The 7024-nt window shown below is 33.7% G+C and overlaps 1 pseudogene; it reads left to right on the top strand.

Annotated features, from left to right (window-relative positions):
- The first annotated feature begins 257 nt into the window (after window positions 1-257).
- LOC145248397 (5S ribosomal RNA) lies at window positions 258-374 on the top strand (annotated as a pseudogene).
- The last annotated feature ends 6650 nt before the right edge of the window (window positions 375-7024 follow it).

Below are 7024 nucleotides of genomic sequence, written 5' to 3'. Positions count from 1 at the left end.
TTACATTTTTACAAAGAGTGACCTGGAACTCTGCAGGGAAGGGCAGTTAAGATTCCTCAGTTATTAGCATATCTGCATACACATGCCCCTTTCACATAACACACACACACGTGTATATATATATATATATATATATATATATATATATATATATATATATATATATATATATATATATATATATATATATATATATATATATATATATATATATATATATATATATACGTGTTTGTGTGTTATGTGAAAATATATATATATACCGCATAATCGCGTTGACACACCGGTTCCAGTCAGATCACCGAAGTTAAGCAACGTTGAGCCTGGTTAGTATAAGATGGGTGACCATTTGGGAATTCTAGGCGCTGTATGTGTTCTCCGCTTATCTCGGCATTTGTTTCCAGTCGTCTTGTACTTCACTTGCCACTGGTATTTAACAACGAGATGTGTGGTTGGAGATTGCGCACCTCCTGCCACAAATTTTTCACACGCTTCGTGGGTATCCATAGTCTGTCTAAGACTGAAGGAGCCTGCTGCTTTTGATATATATATATATATATATATATATATATATATATATATATATATATTCTCTTTGAAAATAAACAAATCGAGCAATTTAAAATCGGCAGGCAAATGTTAAGATAAACAGACATTTGATGACATTGTTTGGGTAATACGATTTCGTGGGTTTGAGTGTACAACTGCCGACTTTCAACGAAATGTTTGTAGATTTGATCCTTCGTGCAATATTGGTGCTAGTCTGGCCGGACTAAATAACCGTGATACAGCAAAACAGTTTGTCTGTTGATGACTATATATGCACATGACTATATATGCACATATACACACACATATATATATTCATATATATATATATATATATATATATATTTAAAAATAATGACTAATTTTTTGGTTTTCTGAATGCATCAGAGAGAATGTTATTCATTAATGACCTGGAGGTTTCATGTCCCTGCTGCAGATATTGACAGTTTGACACCCAGAAACAGTAATCCTTGTAATGGATGTGAGTTAGAAGTTGAACTGAATTCTCCTGGCAAAGTGCATTGATAGTTGCGGTGACTAAATGAAAAAATTAATTCCGAGGCACCTAATTTAACTAGATTTACTGGTATTACTTCCGACCTCGTATTAAAAAAAAACAAAAATTGAAAGATGTCTTATTTAAGAACGGCCCTCATGTGTGTGTACATATATATAACATTTTCTACCTTACTTTGGTCGGAATTTGGATAATAACCCATCTTGTTACAGGATAATGCTCTCATTCACACAACTGGCAATGTCAAGAGGTTCCCGGAAGAGCATGATATTCCGTGTTTGGATTGGCCTGCACAATTTCCAGACTTCAATCCTATGAAAAACGTATGGCATTACGTCAAGCAACAGCTACGAAATAATAAAATTTAAAATTTGGAAGAATTTTGGGCAAAAATTAAGGAAAAGTGGGATGCCATTTCACCGGGGTATTGCTGTAGTCTAATTCAAGGTATTCCATAAAGATTGCAGGCTGTCAAATTGCAGAAGGGCTATGCTACTAAATATTGACTGTTTCATTGTGTTCCTGTTGTATTTGTATTGCATTAATGCCGTAAAGTTGCATTAAAAAAAATCCCATTGTGCGGACTTTCTTTTATCCTCCTCAATTTGAAGTTAATTTTTTTAACACTGAGGTTAACAATAGAATATTTCAATGAAAAGTCAAATATTACCAGGTAAAATTATAGAAGAATAAAAGACGAATCAAATGAAGAATGGGTTGTTTAAACAGTTACATCAGATTTAGCTTACATTTACAGTTTTTGAAAAAATTACAAGTGCGAACTTTCTTTTTGCCTATATATATATATATATATATATATATATATATATATTTATTTATTTATATATACTTATTTACTATAATAATTATAAAATACATAAAGAATTTAGTGTTTCATCCTTTCGTAAATCATCAGTGCAGGAGGTCACGATTAACATCAGTCGATAGATTCGAACTCGGCGACAGAAGCAATCGTTGTCTTCATTAGCAAGGACTTAAATCAATTGGCTACCGTTAACCAGAATAAATGCTGTTGAATTTTAAACATTTATTTTTAAATGCTCTTTAACATCTGTCATAGTGATTATATAATGAACTGCGCATAAGAGCGAAATTGATCGACTTTAATTCAACTGAAATTGCTCAACGTATATATATATATATATATATATATATATATATATATATATATATATATATATCTTCTATAACATAAAGCTGACTGTGTGTGTGTGTTCCTGGTCACGAATAGGCTCCTATATGGTTTATTATTTTAAAAAACTGATTACATATAATGATAAAAGATGTATCGAGACACAGAAATGTGTGTTTGATCTGGCAGAACGGTGGTTCACTAAAATTGTGGGGTCTGCGTTCGCGTCTGGTCCACAAAGTATTCAAATAAATATTTAAAAATGAAAAAAAACGTTTATAAGTGTTTTTGATATGGATGTACATAAGAATACTTTGATTAAGAACTTAAATAGGGATGGTATAATAAAATTGTCGGGTCTGAGTTCGCCCCTGGCCTCCATCGAATAGAAATAGGCACAAACTTTAATAAAGACTTTTCATATCTATCTGCGTAAATATACTTTGATAATTATGTTTCAGTTTGAAGAAATATGGTATAAAATTATGGGGTGTTCGTTTGTGCCTGACCTCCATAGAATGGAAATATGTCACAAAATTTAACAAAGTTTTTTTTTTAATATAGATCTATAGAATATTGTGATAAGTGTTTCAGTGTGAACAGGTATGCTATAATAAATTATGGGTTTATCTATTTTATTTTTACCTTCATCATATTTTGCTTTGGTTTTGATACGCCCAAGTTCGAAGCTATCTCTTTACAACCCTTCCTTTTCATAACCTATCATTCTTTCATAAATGAGAGTCCATTTTCTGTAGGCTGTTTTAAAGCCAGTCAACGATGGGTACTTTTGCTAGTCTATAATATAAAGCTGAATAGGCACCTATATGGTTGACTATTATAGAAAACTGATCAAATATAATGATAGAAGATGTATCGAGACACAGGAATGGTATGTTTGATCTGGCATAATGATGATTTATTAAAATTGCGGAGTCTGCGTACGCGCCTGGTCCACAAAGTATGGAAATAAAAAATTTAGAAATGAAACAAAAACGTTTACGAGGGTTTTTGATATAGATGTACAAAATGATACTTTGATAAGTATGTTTTCACTTAAATAGGGATGGTATAATAAAATTGTGGGGTCTGCGTTCGCGCCTGGTCTCCATAGAATGGAAATAGGCACAGACTTTAATAAAGACTTTTCATATCTATCTGCGTAAGTATACGTTGATAATTATGTTTCAGTTTGAAGAAATATGGTATAATAAAATTATGGGGTGTTCGTTCGCACCTGACCTCCATAGAATGGAAATATGTCAGAAAGTTTTACAAGGTTTTTCAATATAAATCCACAGAATATTGTGATAAGTGTTTCAGTGTGAACAGGTCTGGTATAATAAATTATGGGGTTTATTTATTTCATTTTTAATTTCATCACATTTTGCTTTGATTTTGATACCCCCAAATTCGAAGCTATCTTTTTACAACCCTTCCTTTTCATAGCATAAAATACTTTCTTAAATCAGAGTCCATTTTCTGTAGGCTGTTTTTAAACCCAGTCAACTACGGGTACTTTTGCTAGTATATATATGTATATATATATATATATATACATATATATATATATATATTAGTGTTGGGACGATTATTTGGATTCAGAAAAATCGGACCATTTATCGGTATCAGGAAAATGTGTACTTATCTTTCGATGCCAAACACGATTCTTTAAATTGATTTTTTTAAATAAGAGTTTGTTAAAAACAAAATCTTTCACATTTGTTATAATAAAAAATATTTATTGATTGTAAACTAATAGAAACAAAAATGTATCGATCATCATTTACAAGTGATTTTTTTTTCGCTTGAGAAAATATCTGCATAGTTCACATGTGCTAGTACAATACGAGGGGCGTGCAATAAATAATGCCCCTGGACCACTTCTTGTTGTCTTATCTAGTTGAAATTTTGAATATTCAATTTATATCTCTACGGGTTATGTGGCAAATTACAGCTCTGAACTAATTGTGGTTTCTGTTTTACAGGTTTTTGAACTGAGTCAGGTGTGAAATGGAGCCTGTTGAATGTCGAGCAGTAATCTGGTTCTTGTATTTGAAAGGATGCACACCACAGAAGACTTTTGATTAAATGAAAGAAACTTATGGTGATAATTCCCCCATCATATTACCTTGTAAAACGCTGACATCGTAAATTCATGGCCGGAAGTCTGTGGAAACATCTCCCAGAACTGGTCGCCCCCTTCTGCCATTGATGAAGCATCTGTCCATCAAGTTGAGGCTGCCATTTTGGAAGATCGGCGTATTACTATTCGCCAATAGCACAAGATGTCAATATTAGTACAGTGTCTGCGGAAACTATCATTCACAACCATTTGCATATGCATAAGGTGTCTGCCAGATGGAGTCCCAAGTTGCTCACATCATTCCAGAAGAGAGAACGCGTCGAGTGCTCGAGGATGAATTTGGAGATGTGCGAAGAAGATAAGTCAAAGACTGATTACACAGGATGAAATCTGGGTTCATAACTATGATCCAGAGACCAAAGTCCAGTCAATGCAGTGGAAGCACTTGGACTCACCACCTCCAAAGAAGGCAAGGGTGCGGCCCTCCGCTGGCAAGATGATGCTCACAGTCTTCTGGGACCATGAGGAAGTAATGATGACATATTTCCTGGCAAAGGATACCACAATTACAGGAGCCTATTATGCTTCACTTTTGAGGAAATTAAGGGAAACTATCAAAATTAGGAGTCGGGGCAAGATCAGCAAAGGTACCGTCCTCCTGCAGGACAACGCTCCGGTCCACAACTCGCATGTCGCGAGATCAGAAGCACGGGCGTGTGGTTATGGAATCCTGCCCCATCCTTCCTATTCTCCATACCTTGCATCCTCTGACTTCCACCTCTTCCCAGCCATGAAGTTGTTTTTCAAAGGAAAGCGTTTCCCAGATGATGCAGCCTTGATTTCTGAAGTCACTTCGTGGTTGGAGGACCAACCTGGGGTGTTCTACAAAAACGGTCTCCAGAGCTGCATCAAACGATGGGGGAAATGCATTACTCTGGTTGGTTCCTATGTAGAGAAAGACTTATAACTGTGCCAAGTTTCGTTGTTCTACTGCTATGGAAAGTGGATCAGGGGCATTACTTATTGCACGCCCCTCGTAATTGAGATAATTAAGGGAAAATAACTATTTCATAGTTAAATATTTAGAGATTTATAAAGAATCGAAATTGGAATTGTGAAATGTACTGGAATCTGGAATTTATTAAGGAATCGGAATTGTATCAGAATCTGGAAAAAGATTGGCATTGCCACATCAATAATATATATATATATATATATATATATATATATATATATATATATATATATGTGTGTGTGTGTGTGTGTGTGTGTGTGTGTATATATATATATATGTGTGTATGTGTGTGTATGTGTTTGGACACGTGTTTCGACATCAGCATTTAAGCCTTGCGAGGCCTAGCGAGATTATATATATATATATATATATATACCCACACATATATTTGTATATATATATATATACGTACATATATATATATTTTATATATGCACACACACACACACACACACACACACATATATATATATATATATATATATATATATATATATATATATATATATATATATATATATATGGCACGTTAACAGACTGTCGAATTTAGGTTTCTTTTATTAGTCAATTAGTCATATATGTGAGTATGTAAGTGTTCCAGCTTTCCCATAAACCCTTTATTTTTTTACACACATATACGACAAAGACTTATTGTTTATGAGCTGTTGTCACCCTACGCCTTGCTCCCGCCGATTTCGCGCGCGGGGGGCTGGGGTCTACCTTTCATACAAAAACACATGAACAAACACAAAGTTGTAAATAGTGCATATTTCCGGTACTTTTGTAAATGAAAACGCCGTAAAAATTTCTAATGAAACTCCCATGATTTGGAGATGGAACTTTTCAACTTTTTGTTTTCTAAATCCTGTTTATTAGTTCAATTATTAAATAACATTTTTGCAGGTATTTTGCCGAAGGAAAATTTTGTGAAATTACTAAATTTCGCGCAAATTCCTTAATTTGTGAATACAAAATCTTTCTTTGCAACGACAATTGAAAACTTGATAGGCTGAAGACAATTCTATTTTAATGTTTGAGTGACAAACCAACGAAAATTCTATTTCAAATTTGAGTGACAAACCAACAAAAATTATATGCATGTAAAACTAACGAAAATGCTATTTAAAAAAGAGCAGTGAAAATTATATTTCACAGTTACAAACTAAGGAATATGCTATTTCAAAAAAAAACAAAAGCGTGTCAAACCAACAACATGCTGTTTAAACATAAGGTTGACAAACCAACGAAAATCAAATTTCAAAGAAACGCCTTACAGACCAGTGAAAATCATATTTAAGAGTTAAGTGAGAAAGATGAACGAAAAATGCTATTTTATTTTGTGTTGTGACAGACAGACTAAAAGGATATTAAACATTTAATCCAGACAGACCAACGAAATTGTTCTATCTAAATAAAGACAGAGGAATATGATTGTCGAAATTTAAGCGTACCAGACAAATAAAAAATGCGATTACAAACTTAATAATCATAGACTGACGAAATACTATTTCGCTTATGAGCATGACGGATATACGAGATGTTTTCGACAAGTCTCCAGACTATTTCCTATGGCCAATTTTACTGATAATACGCACATTAAACACGAGTCCTCTTCGAAGTAATCTTCTCCGGCTTCTATGCCTTTGTTTTATCGTTCCACCAGTTTCTGGAAGGCCCCATGGAAATCCTCCTGTGTGCGTGTCA

Source organism: Euprymna scolopes, chromosome 26, assembly GCF_053919585.1.
Source record: "Euprymna scolopes isolate OS-2025 chromosome 26, ASM5391958v1, whole genome shotgun sequence".
Taxonomy (NCBI): domain Eukaryota; kingdom Metazoa; phylum Mollusca; class Cephalopoda; order Sepiida; family Sepiolidae; genus Euprymna; species Euprymna scolopes.
The sequence above is the reverse complement of the archived record's forward strand: the minus strand, read 5'-3'. Positions and strand labels throughout refer to the sequence as shown.